Source organism: Chionomys nivalis, chromosome 12, assembly GCF_950005125.1.
Source record: "Chionomys nivalis chromosome 12, mChiNiv1.1, whole genome shotgun sequence".
In the NCBI taxonomy this organism is placed as follows: domain Eukaryota; kingdom Metazoa; phylum Chordata; class Mammalia; order Rodentia; family Cricetidae; genus Chionomys; species Chionomys nivalis.
Genome location: NC_080097.1, coordinates 62,200,106 through 62,220,819, shown reverse-complemented (window position 1 = coordinate 62,220,819; position 20,714 = coordinate 62,200,106).

The following is a 20,714-nucleotide window of genomic DNA, read 5'->3' as shown; positions in this document are numbered from 1 at the left end:
TACTCTGTCTCTTCAAAGACTTTACCCTTTTTATAAAAGCATTATGTTATGACTATATACTCTTTATTTCTTTTCTCTTTTAAACCTAATACGTACCTTTATTCAACAGTGTGACCCATTTAGAGGTCTTATATGTCTGAATCTGTCCTACTGTGAATCTGTAATTCTTAACTCTCCAGGAGTACTTATTAAAATGCTAAGCACTACTTAAAAACTTCAGTTGTGCATGTAGGTGTAATAAGGTACTGCCTGTTTCCTGCCCAGTCTAAACCTTAACTGTGCTGTTATTATAATAATTATGATCGTTCCTGGCTGAGATCAGCACAGTTCAGCATAGTGGAGCCACTCCTGAGCCACACACAGTTCCAGGCTCACAGCAGTCCACTTTGTCATCAAGCAAGCCATAGCACTTTATTCACAAAACTCCATGCAAATTCTGTCTCCTGCAAGAGACAGAGGTCATACTAGGAGCATAGCCCAGAAAGCCAGAGTATTAAAACTGTCTAGTTTTTTTTTTTATATCTGAATCTGGAAAATCACTCTTTGGCATGTTGCCAGCAAAGAGCAAAAAGCTATGTTAAAGTCTGTTTTTTTTTTCTGTGTGTCTAGAATTATTTTAAAGACATCTCAGATTTTATGTGACGTTAGTTGGCCACATTGGGCAGCCACTCTGTTGAAGGAGGAGCTGGTTGCGACCCACTGCCCAGCTAGCTTAACCACTGAAGTAACCATGCAGAAATTGTATTAATTAAATTACTGCCTGGCACATTAATTCTAGCCTCTTATTGGCTACCTCTCACATCTTGATTCAACCCATTTCTAATAATCTGTGTCCACAACGAGATTGTGGCTTACTGGGAAAGATTCAGCATGTCTGACCTGGAAGCTCCATGGCAGCTCTCCCTGCCTTCCATCTTTCTCCCAGCATACAGTTTTCTTTTGCATGCCAATCTAAGTGCTGCCCTATCTAAAGGCCAAGGCAGTTTCTTCATTCAACCAATGAAAGCAACATATAGACAGAAGCACCTCCTATACCAAACTCCCAGGTCCAAGAATCTTCAGGTTGGGCTTGAACAGGCTACAGCCCAGACTGAGGGCCACTTTCAGAAGGAGCTGCTAGTGTAAGAGCCACAAGTTTATCCCCATTTCCAGAAGCTATTCAATTTTGGGCATACATTTTGTTATTAAATTTGGTTTCCTTTGTGTAATAGGTCTTGATTGTGTCTAGCTAGTGATCCAGCATGGCTGCTTCTGGGTCTTGACTCCTTTTCCCCCTTGACAGCAGTTTTAGGAACTGAGGAAGCCAAAGAAACCCATAGACATCTTGAAAACATCTCATTTTTACCCTAGGATCTAGACCTCTTCATAAACAGACACCCCTTCATGACTGGGAACTGACAAGGAGGAGAATGCCTTCTTACCATTGGGGAGAACATGACATATAAAGCCCCAAAGATGAGTGGCTGTTTTCATTTTGAAAATTCTGTTACAATTGGTGACTGTCTTCCTCTTATGTCTCCAAGGCAAAGCGTATGTTGTCGCTCTGTGCTGTTCAATCTGCAGAGAGAGAATGCTACTTATCTTCATTTTCTTTGGGTTTTGGTTTAGGGTTTTGTTTTGGGTTGTTTAGGTTACATAGTGAGTTCCTAGTCAGTCAGAGCTACACAGGTTATTGGTGTCTTGGTTGTGGATTGCGTGGCTTGTTCCCTGGATAAACACTTTATGAGGAAATCAGTATCCATACTGTATCCATCTTCAATGATAAGCACACAACATAGATAATGACCTTCCAAGTCACTTAGGGAAGCAGTGTTTGTCTAGATGCTGTTGTCCTTGCACATGCATTTGATGTACTTTTTTTTCTTTTTAGATTTATTTATTTTTTATTTTATGTGAATGGGTGTTTTTCTTATTGTACATTTGTGCACATAGGATGAACAGTTGATTCTGCCCCTTGCCATTGGAGATGTAAGAGTATATTGAGGAAAGGTTTCTTCTAGGTGACTGTTTCATAATTGTAGAACTCCTGGGGGCAGATCCAGTTTCTGAGACTAGAAGTAAGTCAGAGAGTTCAAATGTGGAGGAAGCAAGTCTGTGGGTCCCCAGACAGGAATTGACCAACCCAGGCATTTACAAGCTCAGCAGGCAAAGAATTATAGTAGAGGCTTTGGCTACTCTCTTCCATAGGTCACCTCCTATTTCTGAGATGACCCTGACACAGAAAGAGCCATCTATAGATACACTGGTAACTATGCAAGACTTGGGTTAGGCCACACTGCTAAGTTATTACTATATTGGTTGGGTCTCTTTGTCTGTTTTAGTACCTTGTTGGATCTTGGGACAGCTATGCCTTACTCACCTGTGTGTCCTAAGCAGAGTGGCTGCTTTGGTAAGTGCTGCCAGATGGGTATTGTCCTGGCTTCTTCTACTGGCATTTGTGTAGATAGATGGCAATTTCTTGTCAGCCTTCCTCAGTCACAGTGTAGACTATGGACTTCTTTTTTATCTCCCAGATAGCTAAATACTTCCTGTCTTGAAAGCATTCTCTCAACAATTCTCAAGGACCAGTTTTGGGGTGAACAAATTAACAGATAACTACCCTTACCCAGCCTGCCCTGTAATTGTTGTAGAAGATGAATTTAGACCTGGGATGTAACTCAGTGGTAGAATAGTCACAGTGTGGCTCCAGGCAAGTGACTTCACCTGTCTGAGCTTCCATTTATCCACCTAGCAAATGGTGATTCTGTTAGTGCCTCCTTCTGAAAGCTGTTATGATCAGTACAAGGACAAGGCAGTGCTCAGTACGGAGGCTGGTACCATGATGTCCCTCCTTGCCAGTGCTAGTGAGAGATGACTAAGTCCCTAGTGCTGAAGGACTTTCTACAGGTTGGGTTAACTGGAACAAGAAGAAACAGGAATTCCATCTAGAAAGGTGACCAGGATGGGCAGACAATGGGAAGGAAGGGTATCCACAGAAGCCCCAAGACAGCTAATGCAAAGGCTCTGTGGCCACAAACTCTGAATCCACATGCAGGACCTTTAGAAATTAAAGCAAGGGAAAAATGGGGTTTCAGTAAGGGCAATACTATAACTCCTGGCAATTCTTTTGCCTCGCCCTCCCTAGTAATGAGATTAGAGACAGATACTAATGTACCCAGCTAAGGCAAGTGTTTGTGTTATTACCATAATGACTCCCAATGGCTTCAACCTCTAATTGGGGTGCTAGTGAAAGTGGGGACCAGCTGGATCTAGAGACAGTAGTCATGATTGTAGTAAATGAGATCTAGAGGAGGTGAGGACAAAGCCAAATCTTAAGGAATCTGAGCCACCAAGAGATGAGGCCACAGATTGGTAGATTTCAGTAGCAAGTGGGTTTGGGAGAGACTCAGGAACCAGTGCAAACTGTCATCTCACAGACCCAATCTCTGACTAAAAGCCTCATTCCACACATCCATTTTGGTCTCAGATAGTCAACTGCATGCTCATGTATCCCAGCTTTTGTGTCAGGGGTACTCCCATTATTCCATCTGAGCATCTTCTGTACTTTCAGGTCTAACACAACTTTCTAAACCACGCTCTGAGTCTCTTGGTTATAATCTAAAAGCCAGTGCAGGGAGTGAATCAGCAAAAAATATACCCATCAGTCAGAGGTACCAACCATAGGGTAGAGGGCCATAGCTAGACAAGACATAAACCTAGACCCCCCAGTACTGGGGGATCGAGACATAAGTCTGAGGAACCCTAGGAAATTATAAACACATCCACCACCAGGAAGAAAACAAAGTCCTTCCCATTGTGTCACCATTCAAAACCACAGATGGGGATCCAAGGCAGATGGACCTGTGTACAGTCCAAATCACATCAGAGGTCTCTGCGCTTGCTTCCAGAGGTGACATCCCAGTTCTCTGTCTCTTGAGTTGGGTTCTTAGAGAGGATATTGGCCTGTCTGAGCCTCAACTTCTACATCTGTGACATTCCTGGACCTTCACCAAAACAGCAGCATTATATGTCCTGGAACCACCCTGTTACTTTCTGCCTGGAAGAAGCCACCTCCATGGCATAGCCCTTTGAGACCTACACAGGGACCCAGGAGAAATCCCATGCAAACTCTAATGGAGCTCAGAGAATGCTAGTACTGACAGTAGCAAAGGCTTCCTTCTGTCCTGTGTGCCCATAGTGGGTTCTGGCACCCTTGGCACCTCTCTTCAAACCTTCTGGGGACCTACACTAAGCTTTCATTCTCAGGATGGTAAGAGTCCCTGCAACCACAGCAGGGTAAGAGTCCCTGCAACCACAGCAGGATTTCCCTGCTCTGAATAGAGTTGTCCTGCTCTGCATAGGGAATTGACCACAAGGCTCTTGGCTGAAGCAATCATGGTTCCCTGCTGACTCTGACTGTGAATTTGCCACTCCATATTGATGCTCAGAAGCAGGGGAAATTGTGGCCGATGGTGGGGTCTTCGATTTGATTCCATTGGTCAGCATCTCTGTTTTTATGCCAATATCAAGCTGTTTTCATTACTGTAGCTCTGTAATAGACTTTGAAGTCAGGGATGGTATTTCCTCCAGGAGTATTTTTATTGTATAGGATTGGTTTTGCTATCCTGGGTTTTTTGTTTTTCCATATAAAGTTTATTATTGTTCTCTCTAGGTCTGTGAAGAATTTTGTTGGGATTTTTATGGGGATTGCATTGAATCTATAGATTGCTTTTAGTATTTTGCCATTTTTACTGTGTTGATACTACCAATCCAAGAGCATGGGAGATCCTTCCATTTTCTGATATTCTCTTCAATTTCTTTCTTCAAAGACTTAAAGTTCTTGTCAAATAGATCTTGCACATCCTTGGTTAGAGTTACCCCCAGATAGTTTATGCTATTTGTGGCTATTGTGAAAGGTGATGTTTCTCTGATTTCACTCTTTGCTTCTTTGTTCTTTGTGTATAAGAGGGCTACTGATTTTTTGGAGTTGATTTTGTCTCCAGCCAAAAGATACAGTTGTAGGGGTTCTTTGGTGAGTTTTTGGGGTCACTTTTGTACAGTATCATATCATCTGCAAATAATGAAAGTTTGACTTCTTTCTTTCCGATTCAAATTCCCTTGATCTTCTTATGTTGTCTTACTGCTATTGCTAGAACTTCAAGAACTATATTGAAGAGGTATGGAGAGAGTGGACAGCCTTGTCTTGTTTCTGATTTAAGTGGAATGGCTTTAAGTTTCTCTCCATTTAGTTTGATTTTAGCTGTCGGTTTGCTGTATATTGCTTTTATTATATGTAGGTATGAACCTTGTATCCTATTCTCTCCAAGACCTTTATCATAAAGGGGTGTTGAATTTTTTTCAAATGCTGTTTCAGCATCTAATGAAATATTCATATGGTTTTTTCCTTTACTTTATTTATATTATGGATTACATTGATAGATTTTCATATGTTGAACCAGCCCTGCATCTCTGGGATGAAGCCTACATGATCATAATGGATAATTTTTTGATGTGTTATTGGATTCAGTTTGCCAGTATTTTATTGAGAATTTTTTGCATCGATGTTCATGAGTGAGACTGGTCTGTAATTCTCTTTCTTGCTTGCGTCTTTGTGTGGTTTTGGAATCAGGGTAACTGTAGCTTCATAAAAGGAGTTGGCAATGACCCTTCTGTTTCTATTTTGTGAAACACATTAAGGAGTATAGGTATCAGCTCTTCTTGGAAGTTCTGATAAAATACTGCATTAAAACCACTGGTACTGGGCTTTTTTTGTTTGAAGTTTTTTTTTTTTTATGACAGCTTCCATTTCCTCACAACTTATAGGTTTATTTAAATTGTTCACCTGGTCATGATTTAATTTTGGTATATGGTACTTATCTAAAAAAATTGTCCATTTCTTTCACATTTTCCAATTTTGTGGCATACAAGCTTTTGTAGTAAGATCTGATGATTCTCGGAATTTCCTCTGTGTCTGTAGTTATGACACCTTTTTCATTTCTGATCTTGTTGATTTGCATGTTTTCCCTCTGCTGTTTGATTAATTTGGATAGGGGTTTGTCAATCTTGCTGATTTTCTCCAAGAACCAGCTCTTTGTTTCATTGATTCTTTGGATAGTTTTCTGTGTTTTATTTTGTTCATTTCAGCCCTCTGTTTGATTATGTCCTGTCTTCTTTTCCTCCTGGGTTAGTCTGCTTTTTCTCTAAAGATTTCAAGTGTGCTTTTAAGTCTTATGTGAGCGTTCTCCCTTTTCTTTTTGTGGGCACTTAGTGCTATGCACTTTCCTGTTAGCAGTGCTTTCATAGTGTCCCATAGGTTTGGGTATGTTGCGTATTTATTTTTGTTGAATTGAAGGAAGAATTTAATTTCTTTCTTTATTTCTTATTGACCAGGGGGGTGGTTCAGTAGTTGACGGTTCAGTTTCCATGAGTTTGTAGGCTTTCTGGGGGTAGAATTGTTGTTGAATTTTAACTTTATTTTGTGATAATCCGATAGTATACAGGGGGTTACTACAATTTCTTTGTATCTATGGATGTTTGCTTTGTTACCAATTATATGATCAATTTTGGACAAGCTTCCATGAGATGCTGAGAAGAAGGTATATTTTTTTCTGTTTGGGTGGAATGTTCTATAGATGTCTGTTAAGTCCATTTGGTTCATTACATCTGTTAGTTCTCTTATTTCTCTGTTAAGTTTGTGTCTGGTTGACCTGTTCATTGGTGAGAGAGGAGTATTGAAATCTCCTACTATTAGAGTGTGGTGTTTGATGTATGCTTTGAGTTCTGGTAATGTTTCTTTTACATATATGGGTGCTTTTATATTAAGGGCTTAGATATATAGAATTGAGACTTCTTCCTGATGAATTTTTTGTGTTATGAGAAGAAAGTGTCCTCCATCTCTTCTGATTGATTTTAGTTTGAAATCAAATTTGTTAGATATCAGTATAGCCATACCCACTTGTTTCTTTGGTCCATTTGATTGGAAAACCTTTTCCCAACTCTTTACTCTGAGGTAGTGTCTGTTTTTGAGGTTGAGGTGTGTTTCTTGTAAACAGCAGAATGTTTGTTCCTGTTTTTGTATACATTCTCTTAACCTGTGCCCTTTTATAGGTGAATTGAGTCCATTGTTATTAAGTGACATTAATAACTAGTGGTTGTTAACTCCGTTTTTTTTTTTTTTTGTTAGTATTGTCTGTGTATTTCATTTCTTTGAGTTGTGCTGGTGGAGGGTTGTCTGGTGCTTGGGTTATTATGGGTGTTGTTACATTCTTTGATTTGTGGTCTTCCTTCTAATATTTTCTTTAACACTGGGTTTGTGGCTAAATATTGTTTAAATCTGTTTTTGTCCTGTAATATCTTGTTTTCTCCATAGATGATGAATGCAAGCTTTGCTGGGTATAAGAGTCTGGTCTCTTAGTGTCTGTAGAACATCTATCTATCCAAGACCTTCTGGCTTTCATGGTTTGCACTGAGAAGTCAGGTGTAATTCTGATAGGTTTCCATTTACATGTTACTTGACTCTTTTCCTTTGCATCTTTTAATATTCTTTCTTTATTCTGTATGTTTTGTGTTTTTATTATTACATGGTGAGGGGATGGTTTTTTTGATCCAGGCTATTCAGTGTTCTGTATGCTTCTTGTACCTTCATAGGAATATCCTTCTTTAGGTTGGAAAAGTTTTCTTCTATAATTTTGTTGAACATATTTTCTGAGGCTTTGTGCTGTAATTCTTCTCCTTTTTTCTACTTTTATTATTCTTAGGTTTGGTCTTTTCACGGTGTCCCATATTTCCTGAAGGTTTTGTGTTAAGTATTTCTTGGATTTGTTATTTTCTTTAATCACTGAGTTTATTTCCTTTATAGTATGTTCAGTGTATGAGATTCTTTCTTCTATTTCTTATATTCTGTTGGTTATACTTGTCTCTGTAGTTCCTGTTCATTTATCTGGATTTTCCATATCGAGCCTTCCCTCGGTTTGTGTTTTCTTCATTACCACCATTTCATTTTTCAAGTGTTGAGCTGTATCCATTACCTGTTTGATTGGTTTTTCTTGGTTTTGTTGGGTATCTTTGAGAGATTTATTTATTTCTTCTACATTATTATTTGTCTTCTCCAATTCTTTTTTTAATTTAATTTTTTATTAGAAATTTCCACCTCCTCCTATCCTCCCATTTACCTCCCACTCCCACCTCTCTCTGTCCCCTTCACTCTCCAGTCCTAAGAGAAATCAGTGTGCCTTGCCCTATGGGAAGTCCAAGCCCCCTGCCTCCATCCAGGTCTAGAAATGTGTGCATGCAAACAGACTAGGCTCCCAAAAAGCCAGTACATGTAGTAGAATGAAAATACGGTGCTCTTATCCTTGGCTTCTCAGTCAGACCTCCTTGTCAACCACATTCAGAGAGTCCTGTCTGATCACATGCTCATTCAGTCCCTGTCCAGCTGGCCTTGGTGAGTTCCCATTAGATCAGTCCCACCATCTCTGTGGGTGGACACACCCCTCATGGTCCTGACTTCCTTGCTTATGTTCTCCCTCCTCCTGCTCTTCATCTGGGCCTTGGGAGCTCAGTCCTGTGTTCCAATGTGGGTCTTTTTCTCTGTCTCCATCCATTGCCAGATGAAGGTTTATGGTGATATGCAAGATATTCATCAGTGTGGCTATGGGATAAGGCCAGTTCAGGCACCGTCTCCTCTGATGACCACAGACCTAGCTGGGGAAATCCCCTTGGACACCTGGGAACCTCTCTAGATCCAACTTTCTTGCCAACTCTAAAAATGGCTCCATTATTTAAGATATCTTCTTCCCTGCTCCCATATCCATCCATTCTTCCTCCATCTCAACCATCCCATTCCTCAAGCTCTCCCCAACCTCCCCTTCTCCCTTCTCTCTCCCATCTCCCCTTCCCCACAATTCACCCCAGCCCCACTACTCCCAACTTTTGCCTCGTGATCTTGTCTACTTCCAATATCCAAGTCTTGAACTGTTTCCATTACCTGTTTGATTGCTTTTCTTTGTTTTCTTGGATATCTTTGAGAGATTTATTCATTTCTTCTACCTTTTTGTTTGTCTTCTCGTTTCTTTAAAGCAGCTTTTCACATCCTGTTTAAGGTCCTCTATTATTTTCATAATGTTATGTTTAAAGTCGATTTCTTCTACTTCTTCTGATATTTATTTCTAATGGCTGGCTTACAAAGCATTGACACAGGCTGGGGCTATTGAGAATTCCTGTGGTAGGATAGTGCACCGGTCTCTTTTAGTAGGCTGAGAATTATTATAAATTGGCACTGTGAAGGCAAATTTTTCTCCATCCTTTTCTTGTAAAGGTCTAGTGAAGAAGCAATCCTTCAAATCAATAACTGTAAAGGGCCCATAGGTTCAATTACCTGCTTGACAACCCTTAGATCTGTCACCATTGTCCATTTACCAGATTTTGTTTTTACAACAAACACAGGAGAATTCCAAGGGCTAATTGACTCCTCAATATGTCGAGCAATTAATTGCTCCTGTACCAATTGTTCTAAAGCCTGCAATTTATCTTAAGCTAGAATTCATTGCTTAACCCATATTGGCTTCTCGGTTAGCCATTTTAAAGGTAGGGCTGTTGGTACCTCTAAAGGTTTGTTTGTTTGTTCTTTATGTTCTTGTACAGCCTGAATGGCTGGTGACATTTGTGCATAGTACCTTATTACATCCTTCCCAGAATTACGAGTTCCCGGGACTGCAGGAATGTTAATCTGGTATTCCATTGCTGTAGCAGGTCACAGCCCCATAAATTTATTGCAATATCAGCTACATATGGCCTAAGATTTCCTCTTTGACCTTCTGGCCCAATACAGGAAACCCACCTCTTGCTTTGTTTAACTCGAGATATGGTTCCAGTTCCTAGTAATTGAACATCTGCCTCTTGAAGAGGCCAATTTGTATGCCCAATTCTGGAATGAAGATACTCACCTCTGCTCCTGTGTCTATCAAGCCAACAATCACAATTCCATTTATACAGACTCCCAGCTTTGGTCTCTGATCATTTATAGAAGTTTGCCAAAATATATGCTCCTTATTTCCTATTTGAATTTCTGACTTATCCTCCAAATTTGAGCCATCATTTAGAACCTTATGATTTTGCACAGAAGGTTCTAGAGTTTTTAATTTTCCTGCGACATGTCCTCCACGGTTACTGGGACTGACTGGGCCACTTTTGGCTTGGTTCCTGCTAGAGGCCCTCAAGGAGTTTCCCCGATGTTATCAGGTTTCCTTGTCTGTCTGTTGTTGATCTGCATTCATTGGTCCAATGTTGTCCTTTACCACACCTTCTACATATACCTAAAGTCTGAGGTTTTCTATTCCCTCCATTCCCAGATGAAGTGTTATTCATAGAAATTCCTTGCCTGCAATACCTTTTCAGGTGTCCTAATTCATCACAATTAAAATATTTGGCATGTTGATGTCCCCTCATCGCTTTGGAAATCGCTTTTCCTTCCCAAGATTCATCTTCCTAGTTAAAGGTCTGAAAATTCGTGGTATGCTGGATCCATCCATTCATCCATAGGTGCTGATCTAGACCCTAAAGGCCCAGTTATTTTTTTGCAGTCTAAGTTTGCATTTTCAAAAATCAGCGATTCAAGAAATAGTCGTCTAGCTTCTGGGTTTGATACTCCTATGTTCCTAGCCTTAATTAATCTTTGCAAAAAGTTAATATAGAGTTCTCCCTGTCCCTGCTTAACCCTGGTATATGACTCTAGCTATTTTTATAGTTCAGGTATTCTTTCTCAGGCATTCAAGGCTCCTTTGTGGCATAGGGACAGTACTTCTTTATCATAAAGAACTTGGACCCGTGGATCAGCGTAGGTTCCTATGCCAAGAATTTGATCTTGTGAAACCTCCACACCTTTTGCTCTTCCTTGCTGTTCCATATGTTTGGATTCTTCTTCGAAATATACGCCAAACATCAAGGAAGGTCCATCTTCCAACACCACTGATGGTAACTGGCAGAAATCATGGGGCGTAGATCTGACATTAGTATCCCGAGTCCTTATCATTTCCATAACAAATGTAGAGTGCAAGCCTTAAGTAATGATAGCGTGCATAATTTCTTTCAAATCATTCAGTCCTATTGGCATCCGTGTACCTTCTTTGACTCCCTTTGAGCCTTTAGAATTGGTACTTTGTCAGAATAAATAACAAGATATGTCGCTAAAAACCTGGGTATACCAGTTCTGACAGCTCTTGGTGGCACTGTATCCTGCCCTTGTGTCTTCTCACCCAGTTCATCAGCTCCAATAATTTTCTCAATCATTTCAAGTCTCTTAATCATTGTCTCATGTAAGGCCTGAATGTCCTGACCTGCAAAGGTTTCTAGTGATTTTTCTATGGTATCAGTTTTCTGGTTCCCCATTCTGCACCTGTGATTCCAAGGTCTTAATGTTTTCCTTTCAAACATAACATCTCCTCTTTGAACTGTCCCCAGATGTTGTGTAAGTTGCCATCCTGGAGGTATATTCTGTCTGTTACTTTATCAAAACTCTGAAAGTCAAATTCAATAGCCTGGACCCTTTCAGGTAAGTTCCTAGTACCCTTAGATATGGTGTCAATTTTGCCTATCATGTTATTAATCCTATCAATTAATGTCATATACTTCCATAATGACATAAAATGGAGAAGAAAACTGAAATTTAATAACCAGTAAATTGAGGTACCTCCAAGATCATAGAAGCCTCATATAATTTCAGCAAAAAACATGGCTAGAGTCCCATTAAAAACAAAACCTGCCATTCTACCTGTCAACCAGCAGATGGCAGTCTTTCCAAGTCATTACCAGAATCAGTGAAATGGTTTCAGGACAGATCCTGTGTTGCTCGAGAGGTTATAGTTACACATAGGAAGAAAACCCAGAGTCCAGGTAAAAAAAAACAAAAATCCTGGGAGCTTCTAGCGGCTGATAAACAGCAAGGCTCACCCCAGGTGCCTGCCCTGCTCTGACCCGATACATGGGGTCATGACACAGCCACTGTGATATGGCTTACTGCCAGCCCAGTGTCCCTATACTGTTCTGCTGGGACAAAGGGTCACAGTTCAAATGCAAACGCTGTGGTAGGGATTTAAAACAGCGCATTCTCCTGGAATTGGCAATGGCTTGCACTCTGACTTGAACTGCCTAGTGCTGCGCTTAAAACCTGCTCAGAAAATATCAAACCAAGCAGGCAGAGACGGTCCTGGCCCATAGATCTTGGGAGGTGTGGAGTTTTTAACTGCTAACTGCACACACAGGCTGCGTCTTAGGGAGGGCTCATGCCAAACTGACAGCAGCAGCCGAGCCGGGGGATGGGGTGTGGAGAAGTGAGGGGGTGGTTCTAAAACCAAATGTTGGGCACCAGATAAAGCGTGAAACAATCCCATACCTGTTTGGACTTATTATTAAAAGGGCTATTTATTTGAGGGGGAAAAAACTTACAAATCACTGTCCTACACGACAGCCAGGAAAGGAGTCTAGTTGCTGAAACTGGAGTCTGGAGCAAGAGAGAGAGCAGAATGCTGCTGCTGCTTTTTAAAGAGAAAGAGACCATGCCCCAGTGGCCTGGTATCTCAAAGGCTATTGGCTGAAGGAGTGAAAGGAGCTCCTGCAGCACTGAAGATCTTTCAAAGATTTGAAGAATACCTGTCTAACTGAAATATAGCTCTATATATCTAGAAAACCTAACATGACTACAAGCGTGACTATTATAGATGATTATCTATTAAACTTTTTTCTTAATTATATATTATTTTTAAATGAGCTATACAAAACAATACCTTAATCAAGATTTATATATCTTAAATTTGGGCATAGTTCTCTCTAAACTGCTTCTTGCTTTTTGTAGGACAAAGTAATTTTTAAGGATGTTCATGACAACCTTTCAGGCAATTTTGGATGACCAAACAACATTAGTCTGGAAGACATCCACAACTTTTCATACTCTTTGAAAACAAAAAGAATCTTTTTTTCCAAAAGATTGGAACATATTCTTAGATGCATGTTTTGAAATCAAGATAACTTTAGGTTATATATGTTGGTTTAGCTTAGCAGCCCATACAATGAAATGTCTGTCTGTCCTTAGCTCCTTAACAGTCAAAAAATTCAAAGAAAACACAATAATATACATAATTTAGACTGTGTATATTCTATCTTTACATGGATTTTATTTTCTTTACTCATTTAATCTGACTGCTTTACTCTGTTTCTTTAAAGACTTTTTAAAGATCATTTACTATCTTTTATAACTCTGTATACTCTTTTTCTTCTCTCTCCCAAGCCTACTTACAGTTTGTAAACACACAATATCTCACTTATAAGTCTGTTATGTCTGACTCTGTCCTTATTGCATATCTTTATTCCTTTTCTAACCAGGACGGCTTCTTAAAATGCTAAGCTGCAATTAGACTAGGCTTAAGACTGCTTTGCCTTTTGACTCTGTCTAGTCTGACAAGTTAGAGGAGGTCTGTACATTGCCTCTGAGAGCCATACTATCCAGATCCAGGGTCAGGTCATAGCAGGTGTGTAGTCATTAAACAAATTGTAGCACTCTGCTCACGAACCCCATTTAAATGCTCCATACACAGATCTCCAGAAATTGACAGAGACCATGCTGGCAGCAGGGCCCAAGAAGCTGCTGTTTCAAAATCATATGGTTTTTTTTCTCCTACCATTGAATCAGGAAAACCTATCTTAAAGGACCCGCAACACACTGCCAGCTGGGAAAAAGATTTACGACTAAACTTTGGGGGTTTTATGTGTATCTAGAGTTCCTTTTCAAGCTTAATTAGGTTTTACATGGATATAGTCAACCACATTGGAGCCCCAATTTGTTGTAAGTAAGCAGCAATTTTTGTTCCTGGCTGTTCATATCTGAAATAATCACAGGAAAACTGTATTAATTAAATCACTTCTTGGCCCATTAGCTGTAACTTCTTATTGGCTGACTCTTACATCTTAATTTAACCCATTTCTAGTAATCTGTGTATTGCCACGTGACTGTGTCTTACTGAGTCAAGTTATGTCTGGCTCCAGCAGACTACATGACTTCTCTCTGACTCTGCCTCCTTTCTCCCAACATTCAGTTTAATTTTCCTCACCTTGCTCTATTCTACTCTGTCACAGTCTCAAGACAGTTTCTTTAATAGCACATTAAATATTCACAGAATACAAAAGGGAACCCCACATCACTCATCCACTTTGTTTCTATACTCTACTCCATCCTCTACCAGGCCCTGTTCCACAGCACCCACTCTTGTTTTGTTTTTTTTTTTATATTTATTTATTTATTTATTATGTATACAATATTCTGTCTGTATGTATGCCTGCAGGCCAGAAGAGGGCACCAGAGGTTAAGAGCATTGCCTGCTCTTCCAAAGGTCCTGAGTTCAATTCCCAGCAACCACATGGTGGCCCACTCTTGTTTTAAAGCCTTGAGCTGGATTCCCATTCACAGAGAGACAACCTGACGAGGGAATTAATATGAGAGCTCTAGAGTCAGCAGAGCAAACCTGGCTTTACTTTTGCCTCTGCATCCAATGCTGAGTGTAAGACCTGAGCAGACAGCTCAGTTGATTGGCCTGTGCTTCTCCAGACATTCCACACCCATATGGTGCCAATTTATGCAGGGACAAAAGGAAATATATTTGAAGAGAGTTAAAGAAGAGATTGTGTCCAGCAGTGAACTGCCGGCATCCAGGAAAAACTTTCCAGAGGCAGGGGCCTGGGAGACTCAGTTTGCAAGCTGACTCAGTTTCCATAGCTGATCACAAGGGGAGTGAGAGAAGAGCTGACCAAGTCCCTGCTCTGCACCTGGCCCCCAGAGCATCTCTGTCAGGCTAGGATGTATGAGATCATTGGGTTTACATTCAAACAGGCCTCATTCTTATAATTTGTTTGCCTTGTGGGAAATGGAATGAGGCTAGGTAAAGTGATGATTCTAAATAGGAGGTGTCATAAACCTTGGGAAAAGCTGCTACTAGTGAGGATTGAGCATCTGATGGGTGGAAACAATCTCTTGAGGTTCAGAGAAAAACCTCAAGGGTAGACTCTTTGGAGTCTGACAGTTCAAGTTGCTTTTATTTGTTCAGTTGTGTTTTTAATCAGGATTTCTCCATGCGTCCATGGCTGTCTTGGAACTTGCTCGTAGATCAGGTTGGGATAAAACACAGAGCTCTGCCTGCCTCTGCCTCCTTAGCTCTGGGAGTAAGGTATGAACAATCACCACCCTGCCAAATTCAAAGGCATGACTTGTGACAAGATGTTAAAGTCTTGAGACTGTTTCTTCATTGAAAAACCTGAGAAACAAAGACAATTCAACTGTTGTGTTATTCACCCCTAAGTGGGCCTAGACTCAGTGGAGAATAAATTTTAAATAGTACACCTCCTCACTCAAATTAACTTAGCTACTATGGGGAGCCTGTAATATTTGCATTTGGGAAGTTAAGGTAAGAGAATCTCAAGTAGAAGTTTAGACCCAGCTTGATAGAGAGACTCTGTCTCAGAAACACACCGAAAAATACAAAGAATTACTAGTATTGAGGGGTAAGGAGGAAGTAGATTTCTTGTACTTTTTTTGGAGGAAGTTAACAAAACCCAGCTATAGCTCCTTACCTTAAAACTCTATTTACCATAAGAAAGAGATGATGTGGGATTCTGCTCTTTATGCTGTGAATATGTTTTATTGTCATTGATTAAAAAGGAAGCTGCTTAACAACTTTACCTAACAGAGTAAAGTTACCAAGTGACAAATCCAAACAGAGATATAAAGAGAAAGTAGGCAGAGTCAAGAAGCCATGTAGCTACCAGAGGAGAAATATGCCTGGAACTTTATTGGTAAACCAGGAGCCTAGTGGTTAAATATAAAATAATAGAAATGGGTTAATTTAACATGTAAGTTAGAAATACACTTAAGCTATCGGCCAAACAGTATTGCAAATAATGCAGTTTCTGTGTGATTATTTTGGGTCTTGGTGGCAAGGAAATAAACAATCAGCCTCCGCCAACAGACAGATCTCCTTCCATCATCTCACCCCACTTACCCAGGGTGTGAGGAAGGGCGGGGCCAAGATATCTGTGGGTGCATGTGTATATGTGTTTATAAAACTGTGTGCATGCACGTGAATGTACATGTGTGTGTGTGTGTGTGTGTGTGTGTGTGTGTGAGAGAGAGAGAGAGAGAGAGAGAGAGAGAGAGAGAGAGAGAGAGAAAGAGAGAGAGAGAGAGAAACTTAGATCTCCTACCCATGATCAGCATGATGTCTGGGGTTCTGTATCTAGTCCTAAATCAGACACTGTGGCCTATGAATAAAGTGACCCATCCTTATCAATTATGTTGTCCAGTTATTCATCCTCACCTCTCACCAACTGCCCTGTCCACTCCTTTCTCTGTAGCTTCCCACCAGATGTGTGCTTTCTCACCTCTGGTTGTTTACAGGTACTGCCTCTGTCTTTCTGGCTTACTTTGTCTTCACTGTTCTCCACCTTAGAGCCTATAGTGCTGGCCAAAGTCTGACACATAAGCCTTCTTGTGTTCCAGTAGTTCCCTGTAATACACGTGCATAGAATATGACCAGTGTGGACATGCTGTCCATCTGATTTGGGAGGGTTATATCGTATGGTTACTGAATAGTGGATCTTGTCATGAGTCTACTGCTTGTCCTAGTACATGGTTGTTGACTAGATAACAATGGAAAACTATCCAGCATTTAGCTAGATGATGACAAAGTCAGGGTGCAAACATAAGCATATTGCATTCTTCTCATTTTGTAATGTAGAGGTACTTACATAATTTTATTCTCAACTATGACTGGTGCTCTCAATATGCCTTACTGGCTTATGCTAACCTATTTCTAAAGCCTTTGAGATTGAGCATATTACTCTTGCTTTTCTGTCTAGGTTCTGCTCGAATACGTCCTTGTTCCTTGTAAGCTCCTCCTTCAGGATCAGTATGCTGACATTCACAATCTATGTCAGGAAGAATGAAAAACATTTAGAAATTTTAAAGAAATGCATTTTCTGAATGATGACAAAAATTTACTGAAGCGTTTGCATATTTAAGAGTTTTCTATTAAAATACACTAGTTAGAAATCAATCATTTAAAACTCTTTATGACATCAGTAGCTTTTTGGTAGATTTTTAAAGTGGCAACCAGTCCTTCTGCCCAAGTGCTACCGCCTTAAATATTATTCATGTCACTAAATATTTTGGTAGAGAGAAAAAGCAGTATATTAATGGTTTACCTGCATTTTTTTTCCTCTGTAAAAATTTTATGCTGATCCCTCACCTACCCTCCATTAACTTCTCATAGTTCCTCATAGAGGGATGAGACCTTATGAGCCTTTCTCAATGGATGATGGAGAGGTGAAGCCCCAGTATTATATAGCTCTGCTTCAGGAAAACACGGCTGCTTGGGATTCCTGAGTGCAGTCATTTTGTCCTCTCCTGAAGACCCAGTTTCCAGCAATTCTCCCCCAACTCTGACTTTTACACCCTTTCTTGCTCCCTCTTCTACAGTAACACCTGAGCCTTGGGTGCTGCTGTGGTGGTTAATTTTTGCCAGTTTGACACAAACCTAGACATAATGTGGGATGAAGGAGGAAAATTCTCCATCACATTTTCCTGTAGGCAAGGTATTGGAAACATTTTCATGATTAATGATTGATGTAGGAAGGTCCAGCTTACTGTGGGTAGCAGCAGTCTGTACAGATGGTCCTCATTCCCATAAAAAATACAGGCTGAGAAAGCCATAGGGAACAGTCCAATAAGCAGTGATCCTCCTTGGTGCCTCTCTCTCTCTCTCTCTCTCTCTCTCTCTCTCTCTCTCTGTGTGTGTGTGTGTGTGTTTGTGAAAGACAAGGTAGATATGTAGAGGTCATAGGACAACATCTGGGAGTTGGTTTAATTCTCCTATCATGGATTCCAGGAATGCAATTCAGGTTACCAGACTTGTATGGAATATGGTCTTAGGGGAGGAGCCATTTCAATGGCCCTTTTCCCATGTTTTCTTTCCATTAAAAAATAAAAACAGAAGTGTTTCTTATATTCCTCTCCTTCCCTAAATAAGCAAATGCTTGTAAAATGCTAGCTAGTAAGGAAATCATAGGGCTGTGCATGCAGCTTGGGGATTGTGTGAGCTTGCCTCATACATGGAAGGCTGCAGGTTCCCTCTCTAACAATGAAAAAAGCAACAACATTTTAAAGTAACTAAATATTTTTTAGTAAGTCAGTAATTGTGTAGTGCACAAGGACCTAATGATCAAGTCCCTGCCTTTCTTATTTCTTTGGTTCCAGAAGAAATCATCATATATCCCCTGCTCTTTGATTTATTCTCATGTGTTGTATATAACCATATATAGGCCTATAGGGAATTTTCTTCAGAATTTAAGATTTCTTATAACTCAAAACTAGAATAACAGCCCAGTGACACAGAGGACAATAAATGGATCTGAAGAGAGATTTTGTTAGTAGTCAGGCACACCCTCACACAGCACCTCACACCATCTGCCTGGCTGTATAGCAAATGGTATCCTTTCCCTTTAAGTGACCCTCTGCTCATTCTCAGTCTCTCTAGTGCTCTCCCTTCCTCCCTCCCTCCACTCCCCCTCTCTCTTTTTCTCTTTTTCTCCCACTGAGGCAAGCAGGTCTCAGCCTCTTTTCCTTCTCCCTCCTCCCTCTCTCTCTGTTTCTCTTTCTCTCTGTCCCTTCCTCCCATCCCTTCCTCTCCACTACACCTCCCTTTTTAATAAAACTTCACACTCAATCTCTATCTACATGGCATATTTGTCTGTCCCTTACCAGCTGCGGTTTGAACCTCACCCACATGCCATGAGACCTGGAAAGATTTCCAAATGTCCTACTGGCACACTGGACGATGTTCAACACCATCAGACATCAAGTGTTGCAAATCAAATTTCAATGAGATGATATTTGATATCATTAAGATGGTGAAAATACAAAAGATAAGTCAATCCTGGTGGCACAGCTCTGCAATCCCAGCACTTGGTCGAGGAGTGTGTGTGTGTGTGTGTGTGTGTGTGGTGTCTATCACATATGAGTTTGAAGCTGGACAGCAAAATGTGGTCTAAGAATTGAACAGTACATGTTGCATGCTGAGGATATGAGTCTCAGGGAAAGCACTTGTCTAGCATGCACAGGTGCTGGGACACATGTGAGAGTGTAAACACACCAGAGAACAGGAACCTGCTGCTGCATTACTGCTGGAATGTAGATTAAAATGGTGCAGCCACCAGCACCTGAGCATTTATATAAGAAAAAAGGGAGAAACCCCAATTACCTACTGCTTGATGAGTAGGTAAACAAAGGGTGGTGTGTTAATACAGTCGTCTAGTTTACAGTCATGGAAAGGGGTAGAGAAAGGATACATCCCGTAACATGAATAAATGTCAAAACATTACGTTCAGTTGAAAGTAGCCAAAGGACTGAAGAATGGGGCACTTCTTTATTAGATGATTTGATTTCTCTTCAATACCCAGAATGAGACACTTGAAACAGAACGTTAGACTGGTAACTAATAGGTGGTGGGGGTCTGGAGAAATCAAGAGTAACTACTAATGAATAAAGGTTTTTTTCTCGAATGACAAAATTATTTTAAAAGTAAATAGAATGATGGTTGCATAATTTTAAGAACATATTAAAAATACCTACTGGGTTATATACTTTAAAAGAGTGAACTTACTACATAAATGTATTACTTCTCAATATCTACAGATCACATTTATTTCATGTTCATGTATGTTTTGTCTGCATATATGTATGTTCACTGTGTACATGTCTGGTGCCTGCAAAGAGACAAGAGGGTGCTGGATCCACTAGATATAAATATCTGTGAGCTTCCTTCCATTTGTGTGTGGTTGTAGGTTGAAGGGTTTGTGCTGAGAGGTATTGAGGACTACTTTTCTCCTCCAGGGGCATGTAGAGTACCTTTCAGTACAATGAACTGTGGTTAGTAGGTGAATAATGTAGTTAGACACCAGCTCAACTTCTCCATATTCAGTGACAGAAGTGTTACCTCCATAAACAAGACCTTAACATCAGCTTGTGTGAGCAACCAAGAGCCTTGGCAATAGCCTGTGCTATTTGGTGGTTTCCATGGGTACCTTTGGTGAATGACTCAACAGGCTGTAACCTGTTCCTGGCACTGGAGGTTTAATTTGATGGCATGAGATATCTAGTTGAAGTCTTCTCTCTCCTGTTGTTTTGTGTCTCCCTGTGAGTTCCTTTCGCATATGTATAGGAGGATTCTAGGATAGTCAGTGTCCATATAGTTTTTCAAAGGACCTTTAGTATTGATTGTCCCTCTCCATTTTCCTTCCTTTACCTTTCTGTCCCATCCCCCTTTCATTAAACCATCCAATTCTAGTTTTCCCTAATAGCTACATAACACTATAGACTTTTTCCTTTCCTTGAGAGATACTCTTCTCCCCCCTGGTCCCTTACTAGGTTCCATACCTCTGTGGGTATTCAGGCTGAAGTTCCAATATCAGAACCATAACATCCTTAAAAGAAAAAAACATTCAATATTTTTCTACATGTACTGAGCACTGTATGCTTTGTTGCTGGAGTCTGACATGGGCATGCACAGAACACACACGGTGCACAACTGCTGAGTACCATTGTGAGCTCACAGCGCATCACTATGCCCCTGGAACTGTGTTGCTAAGAGTGAAGCAGAATTCAGCTCACAGTGAACCAAGGATCTGCCCAAGCAGGACGC